The sequence below is a fragment of the Bos indicus x Bos taurus genome, chromosome 18 (genome assembly GCF_003369695.1).
Source record: "Bos indicus x Bos taurus breed Angus x Brahman F1 hybrid chromosome 18, Bos_hybrid_MaternalHap_v2.0, whole genome shotgun sequence".
NCBI lineage: Eukaryota > Metazoa > Chordata > Mammalia > Artiodactyla > Bovidae > Bos > Bos indicus x Bos taurus.
The window spans coordinates 42,246,656-42,265,376 of record NC_040093.1 but is presented as its reverse complement, the minus strand read 5'-3'; positions in this window follow the sequence as shown (position 1 = coordinate 42,265,376).

Genomic DNA, 18,721 nt, shown 5'->3' with positions numbered 1-18,721 from the left:
GATATGAATTAGTGGTTATGGTCAAGGGCATTGATTGCAACAATATTTATAAGGCAGAAAATTTGGAAACCATCTAAATATTCAAACAATATGAAAATGGTTACATGTATCATAGTATATCCATCTCACAGATTTTCCGTGCTACCATTAAAAATCACACTGGGGGAAAAAAATGTTTCATCACATGGGGAAATGGTCAGAGCACAGTAAGTAACAAAGGCAGATTACACAGCAATAAGCCCAACATGATCTCAGTTTTGTTAAGAAAAGACAGAAAAAGGTCCAGAAGGATAAATATTCCTGGTGACAATCTTCAGGTAGAAGATCATTTCCTTTTTGTGCTTTTCTGCCTTCTTCAAATTTACTATATTGATATTGATGTACTTAAGTAAATTAGAGATAGATAAATGGATGGATGGATGGATAGAGAGACAGATGTGTGCTCATTTGCTTAGTCGTGTCTGACTCTTTGTGGACCCACGGACTGTAGCCCACCAGGCTCCTCTGCTTTTCCAGGTTGCCATTTCCTTCTCCACGGGATCTTCCCGACCCAGGGATCAAACCCACGTCTCCTGCATTGGCAGGCAGATTCTTTACCACTAGCGCCACCTGGAAAGCCTCTAGATAGATACAAACAACAGTACTGCATTCAGAGACGTGCTGTTGCAGGTATCCAGGCAAGTTGTGGCTATCTGCATGACATATTTCCCTGGAATATAATGGCTTAAAACAACAACCAAGTTATTATTTCATGTGTCAGCAACTCAAGCAGAACTCAGATGGGATATTTTCTGCTTGACGTTCGATGGACTGGAGGGGTCCCTCCATGGGGTTCAGCTGCCAGTTGGATGGTCTGGAGAGACAAAGAAGCTTCACTTATAGTCTAGCTCTTGAGGGACTACTTGAAAGACTGGTTCAGCCAGGCTTACTCCCTCTCTGTGTAGCCTCAGGGTTTCTCCATGTGGTTTCTCTAGCTGTCTAGTTGGACAGACTTTTCACAAGGCAGCTCGAGATTCCAAGAAGAAGGAAGCAGAAACTGCCAATCCCCTTAAAGGCTACACCCAGACTGGCCGATGGTCACTGCCACTGTATTCTTTTGGTCAAACATTTCCACACAGGCCCAAATGCAAAGTAAGAAGAAATAGACCCATCTCTGATGAGAGAAGGGTCTAAAAATCTGTGGCCAAGGGTAACACCTCACAATGGCATGTTTAAATGGCACAGAAGGAACCGAAGCCTTTTATACTTAGAGAAAGAACTTAGGCTCAGGACTCCTGTACCAACTCTCAGCCACACAGATATCACTGAGGAAGTTCATCCTCATCTATAAAACAGGGCCTATATTCGTTATGAAAGTACTTTCCTACCTTGTCAAATACTGCACAACTCCGGTGGATTATTTGTGTTTAAAAGATTATTTGTTTAAACAGATCTATCCATCTATCTATCTCTAATTTACTTAAGTACATCAATATCAATATAGTAAATTTGAAAAGGCAGAAAAACACAAAAAGGAAATGATCTTCTACCTGAAGATTGTCACCAGGAATATTTATCCTTCTGGACCTTTTTCTGTCTTTTCCTAACAAAACTGAGATCATATTGGGCTTATTGCTGTGTAATCTGCCTTTGTCACTTACTGTGTTCTGACCATTTCCCCATGTGATGAAACATTTTTTTTTAATATTCCAGTAATATACACTGGAATATTACTCGTTCATTAAAAAGGAACAATATTGGGTCGCTTATAGAGATATGGATGGACTTAAAAGTCTGTCATACAGAATGAAATAAGTCAGAAAGAGAAAAACAAATATTGTGTATTTGTGGAATCTAGAAAAGTAGTACAAATGAACCTATTCGCAGGGCAGGAATAGAGACACAGCAGCAGCAAACAGACTTGTGGATAGGGCGGCGGGGCAGGCAAAGACAGGGTGGGACTAACTGAGGAAGCAGGATTGACGTGCACACAGTGCCATATGTGAAATAGCTGGCGGGAAGCTGCTGAATAGCACAGGGAGCTCTGCTCGGTGCTCTGCGATGACCTAGATGGGTGGGAGGGAGGATCACGAGGGAGGGGGGCTATATGCACACACATAGCTGATTCACCTCATTGTACAGCAGAAGCGAACACAGCATTGTAAAGCAACTATACTCCAATTAAAGAAAACCCACATATAACCCAATAAAGCAGAGTGTTCATAGATGTAAATGCCACCTATGGATGCTAAGGATCGTAATCAAGCTTTTACAGATTGGTCCGGCTGATGTATAACAGTGTTGGCAGACTGCAGCCCTAGTGGCCGCAGGCATGTTTCACTGGGCTGTTGCATCACATAAAAATCCAAATTCCTGCCTGGACCCACCACATTCCTGCCTGGCAGCAGCTGACGGGGCTGAGTGATGGTGGTTCTCTGATGTGGAGACAGGGCCTCCAGGTTAGTCAGTGTCCCACCTCTCCCAAAACGTGTGCGTGTGTGAGAACCTAACCCACTTCACTTGCGTTACTTGGCTGTCCTATGGCCATTTTCACTCGGGAGCCCTGAAACATAGCATGCCCACATGAGTCACAGGAGAGGATCGATGCCTTTCTGCTATAATATCTGTGCATGCTAAGTCGCTTCAGCTGTGTCCAACTCTGTGAATCTATGGACTGCCAGGCTCCTCTCTCCGTGGGGATTCTCCAAACAAGAATACTGGAGTGGGTTGTCATGCCCTCTTCCAGGGGATCTTCCTGACCCGGGGATCAGGAACCCGCGTCTTCTGCATCAGCAAGCAGATACTTTACCACTGGTGCCACTTGGGAAGCATACTATAGCATGTGCTGTGCTGTGCTCAGTCGCTCAGTTGTGTCCAACTCTTTGCGAGTCCATGGACTGTAGCCCACCAAGCTCTTCTGTCCATGGGGGTTCTCCAGCAAGAATACTGGAGTGGGTTGCCATGCCCTCCTCCAAGGGATCTTCCCATGCCCTCCTACCAGAGATCAAACCCAGGTCTCCCGCATGGCAGGCGGATTCTTTACCAGCTGAGCTACCAGGGAAGCCCCAACTATAGTATACACATAGCTATTTTCAGCATTTGCTCTAATATCTAATAGTGGATCCATTCGGCCCAACAACCTAGGATGGTTTTGGCAAAGATGGTGATGCAGATCCAGAGCTAAAGGAGTACAACAGAAAATGAGGTTGGAAAATGCTGACCCACGCCCTGTGTCAGGCAGTCTTTGAAATCTAGGAACCATGCCCAGTCAAACCAGGCCCCTAGAAATCCACCCCCTGCCAAGATCTTCCTGTGGGTGGTGTGGGGTTCCTACACACCGCCGTGCACCTTGGCCAACTCAGGCCCCCAGCACGTGAGAGCTGCCAGCTCTGTCGCCGTTCTCACCACAAACCTGGAATGCATGTCTTCATTTATTTTGAAAAGCTTCAGGACTTTTTCCCTCCCAGATGTTAAACATTAAATGGCAGAGCTGATAGAGACGGACCCAATGTGACTTTGATTTTGGCATAGGCCATAATGCTCTCGCTGCTGGAGGAGCTCCTGGGGGGGAGGTGGGTCCTTAAAGAGATAGTCACCAGCCCCCTCCTCCCCTCATTCTCCCAAGAAGAGCCCGTACATCTCTCTCCCATCAGCAAGCACAACTGCTTTTAATTCCAGGGAGTTGTTTTTCTTTTATCATTCATTTTGGTGGTAGAAAAATAACCCTTTGATATCAAAGATGGCAAGCCTACTAGAAATTATTATTATTATTAGATTAGTAAGAGCAGCGGTAATAAATTGGACCGAACAAGCATTGATGTAATGGACCCTCCTGGCCCCAAGCACAGAGCTGTCAGCTCTGCTTAACTCACCTTTCTCTCTGCCCTGGGTTATGAGTGCCTGTGTGTCTGTCTCCCTCCCCGCTGGAGTTGTCAGCACCTGGAGGGCACAGGCCTCGTCTTGTTCGCTGTTTTACCTACCAGCCCTCCATGGCACAAAGCACAGAGAGGTGCTTAATCAATGCACCAAATAGGATATTCAGGAAAGCCTCAATTAGCTGGAAACCTCATTGAACTGAATTTTATAAATGACTCTCTCCTCGAAAGAGGACAAGGCCAGTGGGAGAGGATAAGCTCAAGGATTAGACGGTTTCTGTTCTGTTTGGGCTTTTGTCTAAAGCATTTTAAAGAGCTGGTCTGGTTTCTGCACATGTTTAATTCTACATCGGGTCCTTCCCCTCCCTGGGCCGGGAGACTAAGTCAGATGAAAGCATGACTGAAATGAGTCCTTCTTTGTCCCTGAATTATGACTTGGGAAGAGGAGAGCGCTTCCCTAGTAGCTCAGAAGGTAAAGCATCCGCTTGCAATGCAGGACACTTGGTTTCAATCCCTAGGTTGGGAAGATTCCCTGGAGGAGGAAAGGACTACCCACTCCAGTATTCTTGCCTGGATAATCCCAGGGACAGAGGAGACTGGTGGGCTACCATCCATAAGGTCACAGAGAGTCAGACACAGCTGAGTGACTAACACACACACAGAGACAAGGAGATAGTTTCCAGCACTGACTATAGGTTGTCCTGGGGCCTAGAAATTCATTCATTCATTCATTCAACAAGTGTTCATCCACCGCTTACCATGCACACTGTTCTAGGCAGTAAAGACCTAAGCCCTAAGCCCCCACGTTCTAGCAAGGAAGGCAGACAGACAGCAAACAAGGGAATGTGTAAATCTGTGCTATGTTAAGTGATCCTAAGAGCTGCAAAGAAAAATTAAGCAACTTGAAGGGGTAGGGGTTCTTTAGGAGAGGGGCATCTTGGGAGAGGGAGTGAAGCCAACAGATAATGGGGAAGAGTTGTCCAAGCAGAGGGCCAAGCCAGTGAGAGGAGAGGGGCTGGAAATTTAGGGAAGGAGACCTGCTAGACAGGCTGCCAGAAGGAGTTCAGCTTTTATTCTGAGATGGGTTTTGAGCAGAGGGAAGATGGGGTCTGATTTACATTTGAAAAGCATCCCTGTGGCTTCCAGGGGGCAGGAGTAAGAAAGGGAAGGGCAGGTACCACACTGCTGCACAATGCGGGCTGTATGTGATGGTGACCCAGATGATGCGCATGGTGAGAAATTGTCACCATGTAGGTTTCAGTGGTAGAGCTGGCAGGATTTTCTGATGTATGTTGTACGTGTTGGGAATGACATTCAGGGTGGGAATGTTGAGGGGAAGCCCCCATCTGACTCTGCTGAGAGTCAGAGAGTAATCAAGGATGACTCCAAAGCTTGGACCTGAACACCTGGAGAGCCCAACACCTGTGAGAGATGGAGGTGTGCAGTGGGACAGGTGAGCTTACCTGGCTCTACCTGAATCTAAGCATCTTCTCATGTAACATAAAATGAGACTCTTATCAAACTTGAGGGGCTGCAGTGTAAAGTGATGAGCAAAATGATGTGGGTGAAGGCAGATTTTATACCTAGCCTTGCTTGTAAAGATTACCTTTATTCCCTCATCATTTTTGTTTAGAATCCATGCTACATTCTTTCAGGGTTTCTTACCTATTGCTTCAGTATCATGGTTTCTCTCCAAGGGACAAATTAGAATTATAATAGGGGGTGTTCTCATTACATAGATGAAAAGTGTAATTCCCAGGTCACTCCAACCTATGAGTTCTCTGGCTAGAGCTGTGGGCTTGTGTGGGTCCCAAAGGTCTCCAGCTGTGCTCTGAAGATGAACTAGAAATTTAGAGTTCCAGCAAAGATGCGAACATGTGAAGATGATAGACAGTGCCCTGTCTTAGAAGCATCTCTGATATTGGGGGTGAAGATCTGAGTTTAAAAAATATTATTAGATTTATTAACAAAATATGCTGATTCCTCCTAATACTAGAAGAAAATTAATAGAAAAAGGAAGAAACCAAGTATTTTTACTGTCTATATTAAAGGTGATATTAAAGTGATTTTGTATGGGAAAAAATATTATCCTATAATTTTACTACTTTTTGTGTTATTAATGTAAATACAGTAGACTATATATTGGAATTCAGTAGAAAGTCATAATTTCTGGGTATTCAGTAATAACTAGCTCTTCTAAGAGTATAAAATGACACAGCTTTAAAAATTACACATGTGTATATGTTTTGTGTATATATATATTAATAGGTATACATACACATATATGTCAGCAAATCTAGAAAATAGCAGAAATAACTCAAATTTTAATGTCATGTGACCTGCTTCTTATTTTTACTTAAAATGTTTTATAAGCAAAAATGTACCAACTACTCCCACTACCAAAAGGCAATTGTACTCTTATCTTTGCTGTGAGGGCTTCCCGGGTAACTCAGACCATGAAGAATCTGCCTGCAAGGCGGGAGACCTGGGATTGATCCCTGGATTGGGAAGATCCCCTGGAGAAGGGAATGGCTACCCACTCCAGGATTCTTGCCTGGGAAATCCCTTGGACAGAGGAGCCTGTTTGTCTACAGCCCCTGGGGTCACGAACAGTCAGATACAACTGAACCACTACTTTGAATTTCCTAACTCCACCACTGGGGGGTAGTGGCTTCCATTACTTTCTCTCTTTAAGGCTCATTTCCACCTGGAATACGGGCACTTGGGGCACACAGTAATTTTCAGGGTGTGGAGGAAAGTCGGAGCAATGTTTTTTTTGCCAGCAAATTTTGTGGGTCTTCTTATCATCTCCATTTAAAAGACAGAGAAACTGGGACCTCCCTGGTGGCCCAGTGGCTAAGATTCTGTGCTCCTAATTCAGGGGATCTGGGTTCAACTCCTGGTCAGGGAACTAAGATCCCAGGTACCACAACTAAAGAGTTCTCATGCTGCAACTAAAGAACCCATGTACCGTAGCTAAGACCCAGCACAGCCAAATAAATAAAAACAGATATTAAGAAAAAGATGAAGAAACTGATGCTCAGAGAGGTTAAGTGATTTGCAGGAAGCCACACAGCTAGAACTGTGCAGAGCTGGCATCAGAACTCAGTTCTAAGCACAGAGATCAATTTGCTAACCACAAGGCTAAGTACCTCTCTGAAGCTGAAGAAATTATTTCAATCTACTGTCAAACGTGTCCTAAGGGATGAGCTGGTCCTTTGGAAGGTTTCTGAAAAGTACAAAGTGCCATACAGCTATGAGGAGATTTATGGGTAGTAAAATTGTATCCTGGCTCTCCCATATTGCCCTACCAAGGTTCCACACTCCTTGAGCACAGGGAGCTCTGCCTTTCCCATTTCTTGGGGAAAGTCCAGCACACAGTGGGTGCCCCAGGCACGCTCACTGAAATGCTCATTTGAATTTGTCCGCTCTGTAAAATCAGAGAAGCCAGAATTAATTCAATTGCACTGTATTATTAATGTTGCTGAGATTGATATCAGCGTTGAAGGCCAGAGGAGCATTCCAACTGCCTGTTCTCTTGAATAGGCAGAAAGAGCGATGAAATAGTTTCGAGTTTCCCCCAGCGAGGGCCCGCCTAGCACTGATTCATAACTTCTGTTCAGATCCGACACCAGAGCAGGCAGCAAACCTAAGGGACAGCTTCTTATCAACAGCTTATATGACAACAGCTGACATTACAGGGTGTCTAGCAGATGCCTGACACTGTGCTAAGAACTTTTCCTGCATAGACCTCCTTAGTCTTGCCTACATTCCTCTGAGGCAGGAACTACTAAATATGATCTTTATTTTATGACGGAGGTTCAAAGAGGTCAAATAGCTGTAAAACATAGAGCTGTGTTTCAAAGCCTAAACTGGTAACCTGACCTCTGGAAATCAAAGATGAGTCCATAAGACAGGATCTAACCAATTTACCGAACTCTGAACACCCAATGAAAAGCCTTAGATCCAAGGAAATGTACAACCCTCCCAAAAAAGCCATAGAACTGATTATATAATCAATCTCTCTCTTTCTCCATTCGGACACAAGGTATTTCTTCTGTATGTGGACATTTTGATAAATTGAGTCTGGAATATTGTGTTTGTGCGCCAGGACATCAAAATGGAAAGTCAGGGGATCACTGTTACTTCAACAAATAACAAATTATAAAGCAAGGGACGTCACTGGAGTTAGCAAGGTTCGAAAGTGTCTCAGGACCCATTCACCATCGAGTTAGGCCTCAGCACTCCTGGGAAACAATGCCCAGGTAATTATTTTAAATGAGCATTAATTATGTCATTATTAGAAATGGGGAGAAAATGCAATTTCCTTCTGTCACTTCTTGATATCTTAACTAGAGGAATATTTGCCATGCTATTATAACAAGCCACTGTTCGCATAATGGTGCCCAGGCAATAATACAGAGACATGTACATTTTCATATGAATATATCATGCCTAACTAATGAGATTGCTCATTTCATAACTTCAGTTCCATTTTTATTATTTCATAAAACTGGAAGTCCTTATCCATTTTATGAAAAACACCAAACCTTTGTGAAATTCATTAAATAAGCATAAAAAATTCATTAAACAAGTGAATTGCATTCAGGGCTGCTTTGATGCAAATGCCCTTTAAGCAATGTAAAACTCCATATTGATTTAACCTTTCATGTTCTGATATTTCCATGTGGATATAAAAAAAAAAATTCTTTATTCAGGGAATGAAATTAAGTGCTGATCCCTTGATCTCCAGCTGGGCAAGATAGATTGGTCAATTTAAGTAGCTGCTGCTGATCAGCAAACAACTGAATTTAAAAGTATTAAGGCATGTCGATATTTTAAGTATTGTCACCTGCACATCAAGCAAAGGAAAAAAATTATTATTCCAGCTCAATTAAGTTTGTGTTTGCCGTCAAGCTGACCTTGGAAAGGCCAGCCCATTGGGCCATGGCTTCGTGCCCTTGGAAGTTGACAAGGGCAACTGTGGCAAGATGTAAAACACCAACAATAGCCTGAATATTTTGAATCGTGTGGTCAGAGCAACCACAAAATAATTAGCCTGGAGACACGGTCCCCTTGGGCTGTGTCCCCTCATTAGTGGGAGGCAGACAGTGGAGCAAACACTAGTTCAGAGGAGGAGAAAGGAGTTTGCCCTTCACTTGAGAAATGCTTCTGGGAACTCTCATTAGTCAAAGAGCATGAAGCAGATTTCAAAGGACTTCAGAGCTGACCCCTAGCCACTCATTCATTTATTCGTTCATTCAGTCATTCATTCATTTATTCAACCAATATGCATTAGATGTCTACTCCTTGCCAAGTATTAAGCTTGGTGCTAGAGGAATACAGTTTGAATAACATAGCTGTAGCCCCAGTTCAGAAAATAAATAAATCACCTGGTCCACAGTGTTAGATGTCTGATTCAAATCTCAGCTATGCCATTTATTAATCACATTGTGATTCAATCTCTATGGGCATCAGTCTCCTTATAGTTTTACTTCATGAGGTTGTTGGACCAACTAAATGAGATACTGTATATAAGAACCTTCAGCAAAGCAGATCGAAACAGAAAGTGACTGAGAAGTGGCGGTCATCGCCACCATCCTCTTCCCTGCTATTGTTTCAATCTTATCTTTCTCCTTTTACAGATGAAGAAACTGAGATTGGAGAACAGAGGTCACACGAGCACTGGGGAGCAGACTGGGACTCACAGAAGGCTTTTCCAGGCCAACAGTGGCCCCCACAACCCCTTAAATTATAAGCTTTGGATTTCAATTGATTCCTGACTCAACCTTAAAATCCAGAGGTGAAACGGCTAAGACTTCAGGTAAGGCATCATCCAGGAGCTGAGTAATGTCACCAGAACCCAGATTCTTTCTCTCGACTTTTTCAGCTCCATTTGCTTGGTTATGACTCCAATCTCAGTTAGCATTTCCAGTCCCAAGACAGCTTTCAGCAGTTTGAAGAGCTTCCTCTTCCTTTGTTTGTGTCCTGGGGAAGAAGAAAGAGAACCTTTATCTCAGTATTCCCAAAGACCTGAAAGTCAATATAATCAGACCAACTAAATTCACCCTTCCACTCCTGAACCACCAACTGGGGCCAGTAGGTAGAATGCATTGATTGACTTAGCCTGGTCTCAGTCACATTCCAGCCTGGGCCAGGAGTGCTAGAGCCTGCCCAAAATCACAAAAATCAGGGCCTGTCGGGAAAGTGGGGAATGGTAGAAAGAATGCACGCTAGAGATGTAACCACCAAGGTCCTCACATAAACTTAAAAGCCAAACAAACACAACACTGGAGGGTGAAGATTCTGGCATATAAACCAGTATTCATAAAAACAGTGACATGAGAAAGAGTTTAGTCCGGATGCTTATCAACATAGACTGAACCATGAACTCCAAGAGGACAAGAAATCCCTTTTGTCCTTTGCACCAGCATCTCCCCAGGGTGTGGCCCTGTGCTTGGGACCATTAAGTATACCGTTGGTGGATGTGAGGGTCCAATGACCTGGTTAGGAGGCTGCATCCCAGCCCCACCACTGACACATGGGAACTCCTATGTGAAGCGTTAATAATGCAGGCTCTATCACAGCGTGCTGTGAGCATCCAATGAAAGAATATCTGTTAAGCAACAAAATCTGGCCAATAGGAAGCATGTATATGCATGTGTGTGTGCTCAGTCATGTCTGACTCTTCGTGACCCCATGGACGATAGCCTGCCAGGCTCCTCTGTCCATGGGATTTTTTCAGGCAAAAATACTGGACCAGGTTGCCATTTCTTCCTCCAGGGGATCTTCCCAACCCAGGGATCAAACCTCTGTCTCCTGCATTGCAGGCAGATGCTTTACTGCTGACCATCGGGAGAAACCCCACAGAAGAAATCTGGCCAATAGGAAGCATCCCCAAAATGCTCTCTATTATTATCACTACCACTTGGTACCACCAGACTCCGATCTGTGCTTCCCGCAGATCACACAAAGATGTGTCGCATTAAGGAAGAGTCACTGCCTCCAGCACACTCTGCGTTGTCTTGACCCCCTACCTGGTCACCGATGTTCCCCTTCTCCTCAAGACCCAGCGCGAAAGCCACCTTCTCTGTGAGCCCTTTCCCAACCCCCAGAGCTGCAAGCAGTCCCTCTTTGCCCCACACTCGCATAGATCTTTTTCTCCTCTCTCCTTTGGAACCCTTACTACCTTATATTGCTATCTACCTCTTATTTCCCTGGAGGTACTCAGAAACTGTTGGAAACAATGTATTAAACTCTGCTTGTATGCCCAGGAGTGGGATTGCTGGATCAACCCTTACATCTATTTTTAGTTTTTTAAGGAAACTCCATACTGTTCTCTATAGTGGCTGCACCAATTTACACATTCCCATCAACAGTGTAAGAGGGTTCCCTTTTCTCCATACCCTCTCCAGCATCTTTTGTTTGTAAATTTTTTGATGGTGGCCATTCAGACTGGTGTGCGGTGATACCTCATGGTAGTTTTGATATGCATTTCTCTAGTAATTTAGTGATGTTGAGCATGTGCATCTTAGGCATCCATATGTCTTTTTGAAGAAATGTCTATTTCGGTCTTCTGCCCATTTTTTGATTGGGTTGTTTGTTGTTTTGATATTTGAGTTACATGAGCAGTTGGAGGGGTGGAGTGGGAAGGAAGTCCGAGAGAGGGGATATATGTATAAATATAGCTGACTCACTTCATTGTACAGCAGAAATTAATGCAACATTGTAAAGCAATTATACTTCAATAAAAAAATTTAAAGTAAAAATAAATACAATTTTAAAAATTAAAAAGTTAAAATTCTGCCTATAGATTACCCCAATTGTGGTACTTCAGTAAAAGACATGGGCATCAGGAAAGAACTCAATCTTGAAGCTTGGAATCAGGGATTAGATGTATCTAAATATGTGGGGCTTCCTTGGTTACAAGGGCTAAAATACAAAACTCTAGTTAGCAGAATGTATGGAAAGAAAAGCATATGATTGTCACAGTGTGATGGAGATGTTACTGATGGGAAGATGCTCACAGACTCAGAGAATATTAAGGTTTTATCATATCGAGGAAGTCAGAAATTATCAGAGATGCTATGCCAAGCAGAAGATAGCACAGCATGCAACCATCAAGGCCCCAGACTGAAACCACCTGCTTGGATGAAAGATTTCCATTTTAATCTTCATGAGAAAGGTCAATGGTTAATACCCTTCTGGTTCTCACCTCCCCTGACTCTTTGCAGTCTCTGGCCACTCCCCTACTCACTTATACAAACACATTCCTGAACTGACACCCCGAGTGAACCTAAGGTTGATTTTTACAGGACTAAGTCCTAGAAATTGCATTCAAGTGTTTAGCTGCAATAACTCTATGAGACAGGTACTTTTCTCTTCCTCATTGTACAGATAAACCAAGGGGAATTCCCTGGCAGTCTGGTTAAGACTTCACCTTCCAATGCAGGAAGTGTGGGTTCAATCCCTGGTTGGAGAGCTAAGATCCCACATGCTTTGTGGCCAGAAATACCAAACCATAACACAGAAGCAATATTGTAACAAGTTCAATAAATATTTTTAAAATGGTCCACATTGAAACATCTTTAAAAGACCTGAGACAGAAAGAGCAAGTAAGTGACTTCCTGTAGATGGAGTTAGCGAGCATGTTTACATGACTCCACGCCCCAGACCCTCCATCTCTAACCTGCAGTGCTCTGTTGGTTGTCCAGGACTGAAGGAAGGGTGAAACAGCCAGAGCACGTGAGGGACCATGAAACAGCTGGGCCTGGTCTGCAGCTGAAGAAAACTAAACAACTGGATCCAGGGGTTTACTCTTGCCTCCTCAGACATAGCGGGTGGAATTCATTTTCTCTCACCACAATTGAGAATCCCCCTTAGTAGGAAATGTGGCTGAGTCCACAACTTCTGCTTCTTATCATGTGGTTCCACTCAGCATCTAATGCTGATCCAACTGAGGTCAGTGGGGTGGGGATCTGTGAAAACTGGGTGGCTCCCGCTGGAATCACGTGGCTAAAATGAGTATAATAGGACTGTTGGGTGGTGCTGAGCCTACACACCATGGATTTCCCAACAGTAACGAAAGTCCCAGCTTCTCTATAGAGTTATGGGAAATTGAAGAGATGAAATATACATGCAAGCATCCAACATTAAAAACACGATGAGGTGGACATAATCATTAGGGTTATACATCATCTTTAAAACTGTTTAATGATAAGGATGCCTGCTCACTGCTGAAAGAATAAAGCAAGAAAAGCGAAAGATAGAACCACCGGGATATGCACAGCTTCTGAAGCTGTCAAAGCACGTGGCAGGCCAGGTGTGGCCACGGAGCAAATTATCTGCTTCTGAAGCTTAGTCATTAAAGCAGACAAATCTTATAACTGGCATTGCTTGTTTCTTCTCTGCCCTTCGTGTGAGCTGTGTGACTTTGGACAAGTCACTTACCCTCTCTGAGTGTCAGGATTGGGAATGAAGGAAGCTTATGAAGTGGTGGTTCTAAATGTATGTTCTGCTGAGCCCTGAGGCGCTTCACAGAAGCTGCTGAAGGAGGAGGGTCTGGGGCTCAGTGGGTGGGATTTTGAGGCCCCCATCCCCACCTTAACCAGAGTGTTCTGCTTTTATCTCTTTTATAATTAGAGTTCTGCATGATATTTTGAAAGAAGAAAGAATTCTGAGGCTAGAAAGAAAATGAAAACCACTCTGCCAACTGATCTCCAAGGCCTTCCAGCCCTCATATCCTAGCAGCCGAGAGATAATTGTCTGTGTTTTCTAGTCCTTCGACCTCTTGCAAATGATTCAGGCACCGAAAAGAAACCACACCCAGACGCCTGTCTGCGTGCTGCCTTCTGGGGGTACCAGATGGCTCTGTTACCCCCCAATGATGAGAAAAGCTCTCCCTCCGGATATGAAACCCATCATAAAGAAAGAGCTTTCTCTCTTGGGCTGGACTTATCCTCCCTGACACCGCCCCATGGCGGGCATCTTCCTTGCTGCTTTACTGTTTATGTTCCCTTCAGAAAATCCAGAGTCATTGTGGTAAGATGGGGAGTAATTTTCCCTCTCGGCTAAATGGTTTCATGTGTAGTGTTTTGGTGTCCGTGAGGTTGAAATAGAGCTTTCTGAGGCCCGGCAAAACTATCTATTCATTTGAGTTAATAACAACCGCTGACAAACACTATCTTTTCCATCTTGCTGATAAATTATGCCTTTCGTGATGGACATCTGATTGTAAAGGCCCTTGGCAGTACTTGAAGGCATTTAACTTAAAACCATTATTAGACTTTAGTTTCACTCTCCCTTGATACCTTAGTCCAAAAAGAAGGCCCGCAGGTACCTCTGAGATATTTAAGAATACGCTGTCTTAGGAGACCACCCTCACACCAAAGGCAAATACTTTAGAAGTTGTTTTGTAATATAAAAAGAGAGAGAGAGAAAGCATGAGAAAGAGAGATCTGGCTAGGTTTTTCATGATTACTAATTTAGCAGACTCTAGGTTATGTTTTATTGATAGCTCTAAACATAAATTTGCCTTTGGTATACTTTGCTGCTGATGCCTAAAATAAGACGTGTAAGAACACATAATCCTATGCCTACAGCTTTTCAGAATAATGTACAAAGGCTCTTCGTGGCAACCCAAGCAAGAGATATTTAAATGGAGAAGCTCAAGGCTTAGGCAATACTTCAAATTTGGGCAGAAAGAGAAGTTGCTTGCTACTCACTAGTGTATCACCCTAAGTCTCCGTGTTCATGCAGCTTTAAACACGACACTTCTTCAAGTTTATTCTTGAATTAGGAATACCTGTCTCACCCACATTCTATTATTTGCAATTGGAGAATCACGTTGTGAGGCCCCAAGTTCACAGGAGAAAAATAATACATATTGCACCACTTAAGAGGGCGGTTATTTATGACAAAAACCTGCCAAGGTTACCAGCATAATATGTGCTACGAGATGCCTTTACGTGCTCAGAGAAGCACAAAACTCCATGCACGCAGCCTGTAAAAAAGCAATCACTTTCAAGGATTTGCTGTCAGGATCTTTTTTCCTTCTTCTTCCTTTTGAAATCATGAGGTGCCCAAGGATAACCAAATGTATATATTTTATCTTCCAAATACTAATGAGCTTGAACACAGTGTGAAAGACTTGAGGGATGATTAATGGAGAATGTAATGATGCCATTATAGGCACTGTTTTCTTTATAAATAAATGATCTCGATAAAATCTTTTATCCAAGAGGAATGCTACTGTGAATGATTTGATAGCATCTGTAACGGGAAATGGAGATGCGGCAACGGTGTCTTTATCCTGGTGGATAACACCGCGTCTTCTCAAACTGGTTTGTTTACTCCAGCTTGCACACTGCTTGGGATCCAGGCAGTGGGAAAGCCCTCACTTCGTGGTACATCAAGGCCCTTCCCAGAAGGGCAAATGGTCTCTTCTCCGGGCCCCATTTCTGCAGGCGGCAATATAGGGCAGGAGCAGAGAGACTTCATAAAGCCCATCTCTTAGTATTATTTTAAAGAAGACAAAGTATCTAATAGTGCGCTCTAGGCAAACACACTCTCAGAGACAGATCAGCTTAACTCCCCCATATCCTGCAGCACAAAGCATTTTAATAAAGAAAAGATTTTGGCTGCTGCACTAGTCTGAATTGCAGGCCTCTTTCCTAGACGTACATATTCAAAGAGAGGCAGCTGGGAGTGTAGCTGACGTTACACTGAGCTTCAGGTCCTCGCCTCAAACCCTTATTTCTCAAACTCAACCTCAGGCCCTAAGATGCCAACTGGGGAGCCAAGAAGAGGCTTCCTTTCTCTTCTCCCAGCCAGGGCTTGCCTTCCCCAAGCAGAAGACCCCCAGGGCTGTCCTCCTCCACTGACCTGCTCTCAAGCCACAGCCTGACCAAAGGCTGACCTTTCCCACCATGGGTCAGGAGCAGGTTCCTGTTGCCAACGCTAAGCTTTTCTTGGCTTAAGAATTGTGAGCTATGGGAAGTCTTTTTTTTTTTTTTTCAGCTGTTCTGGGTCTTCTTGCTGTGCGAGGACTTTCTCTAGTTGTAGCGAGCAGGAGCTACTCTCTCGTGGCGGTGCCTTCTCCTGCTGTGGAGCACAGGCTCTAGGGCATGCAGAGTACTTGGCCAAGTAGCGCTTGGGCTCAGTAGTTCTGGGGGCTTAGTTGCCCCACGGCATGTGAAATCTTCCTGGACCAGGGATCGAACCTGTGTCCCCTGCATTGGCAGGTGGATTATTTACCACTGGACCACCAGGGAAGTCCCTCTGGGAAGCTTCTTTAAGCTACTCACAGACAGAGAGGGAAGGCGGGGGTTCCAAAGGTGCTTTGCCTCATTGTAATAAACATTTCCTGCCTTTCTACTGTGTGCAAAAATGGGATTCTGATGGTTTGTCTCCATCCTCAAGCAGTTCCAAGAGAGAACGATGATGCAATTGGACTACGAGGTCCCAAGCAAAAAGGTGCAATGGAGTCTAAACACCAGCCTAATCCTTCATTCATTTATTCATTGAATGTTACTACAATATGCCAGATGGTTTTCTATGTGATGGAGTGTCATAACGATGAATGAACATGATTTCTGTTTTCTCCCTGTTTTCACAGGGAGAACCTACTACAACATGATAAATGTAAGCAATCAGGACCATAAAATAAAGAGGATTTTTGAGATTTTTAGGAGACCATTCTCATAGGAAGTCCAGTGCTAGTGCTATGTCGCTTATTAAAAATCTTGGTAAGCTATGAGGGTACAGTGGGGAGGGGTCTCCCTAAAAGGAGGAAGACAAAAATTTGCCTAGCTATACGCTTAAGAGAATAAGCTCTTTTAACTAAAGGATGCTTTGTTTACTGGACACTTCGATGATCTGGAAATCGAGTTAAGTGGTTCATTCCATTTGTCAAGGAAAAAAATAGAGTGGAGGAGAAGAGGGCAGACAGAACAGGAAAGTAAAATGGAGCTAGATCACTTTTGTGGCCCATGGATATATAAGTTCATAGTTTTAACAATTCCTAAAATTGATTGATGACTGAAATTACCCTGGGGAAAGAGCCAGGACCAGAGTGAGCAGAGTGAGGTACCTAGGATGCAACATTTAAGGAGTCACTCACTCTCAGCATCCTGCAAGCACACAGTTAGCACCTGACTGTGGGTGCCTCCTTAAATCGTGCATACTAGGCAGCTCCTATGCCTTACCCTAGTTCTGACCCTGGGGAATTCTTTTTCATTTCTATTGGAGTATATTGCTTTACAATGTGGTGTTCGATTCTGCTGTACAGCAAAATGAATCAGCTATGCATATACATATATCCCCTCTTTGGGGGGGGATTTCCTTACCATTTTAATTAGAATTTAAAAGATGCTTGCTCCTTGGAAGAAAAGCTATGAGAAACCTAGACAGTGTATTAAAAAGCAGAGATGTTACTTTGCTAACAAAGTTCTGTGTAGTCAAAGCTATGGTTTTTCCAGTAGTCATGTATGGATGTGAGAGTTGGACCACAAAGAAGGCTGAGCATTGAAGAATTGATGCTTTCTAACTATGGTCTTGGAGAAGATTCTTGAGAGTCCCTTGGACTGCAAGGAGATCAAACCAATCAATCCTAAAGGAAATCAGTCTTGAATATTCACTGGAAGGACTGATACTGAAGCTGAAACTCCAACATTTTGGCCACCTGATGTGAAGAGCCAACTCATTGGAAAAGACCCTGATGCTGGAGAAAAATTGAAGGCAGGTGGAGAAGGGGATGGCAGAGGACGAGATGGTTGGATGACATCACTGACTCAATGGACATGAGTTTGAACAAGCTCTGGGAGATGGTGAAGGACATGGGGTCTCAAAGAGTTGGACACAACTGAGTGGCTAAACAACAACCGTTTAGGTCACCACCAGAGCATTGACTAGAGGTCCCTGTGCCATACAGTTTCTCATTAGTTATGTATTTTTTACACAGTAGTGTATATATGTCAGTCCCAGTGTCCAAATTTATCCCACCCTCCTTTCCCCCCTTGGTGCCTGTACATTTGTTCTCTATATCTGTGTCTCTTTTTCTGCTTTGCAAACAGGTTCATCTGTACCATTTTTCTAAATTCTACATATATGAACTAATACGCAATACTTGGTTTTCTCTTTCTGACTTACTTCACTCTGTATGACAGTCTCTGCATACATCCACTTCTCTGAAAATGGCACAGTTTTGTTCCTTTTTGTGACTGAGTAATATTCCATTGTTTGTATATACCACATCTTCTTTATCCATTCGTCTGTTGATGTACATTTACATTGCAAAATGCTGATTCCTGGGCCACACCCCAGAGGTTCTGATTTAACTGAGCTAGTAATGGACCTGGACATTAAGAATATTTTAAAGCTCCCCAAGTGATTATAATGTGCAGCCAGTTTTGAGAACCACTGACACAGTGGGTCTCCTCAAGCCAAGCCCATTAGTAGTGGGCAGAGGTGTTAATTATGAATATCAAGGTTTGGAGGAGGAACAGTTGGATTCTTTGCAAGCACTTGGCTTTTTCTGGTTGGCTCTGTAAGATTTCAGAGTTTCCTCTTTTTCAGTGAGACAACCCTGCTCTTGATCAGAGTGGCCGTTGGGAGAGCTCCAACACACCAGTTCATCTAAATCTGATGCCAGTCCTAATATTTAGATGTTACTGTCTTCATTTTATGAAAAGGAAACGAAAGCCCAGAAAGATTAAGTCACTTGTCTAGGTACTTCTCAGGCTTCCTGGGTGGCTCAATGGGTAAAGAATCTGCCTGCAGTGCAAGAAACGCAGGAGACCCATATTTGTCCTTCAGGTTGGGAAGATCCCCTGGAGGAGGGCATGTCAACCCACTCCAGTATTTTTGCC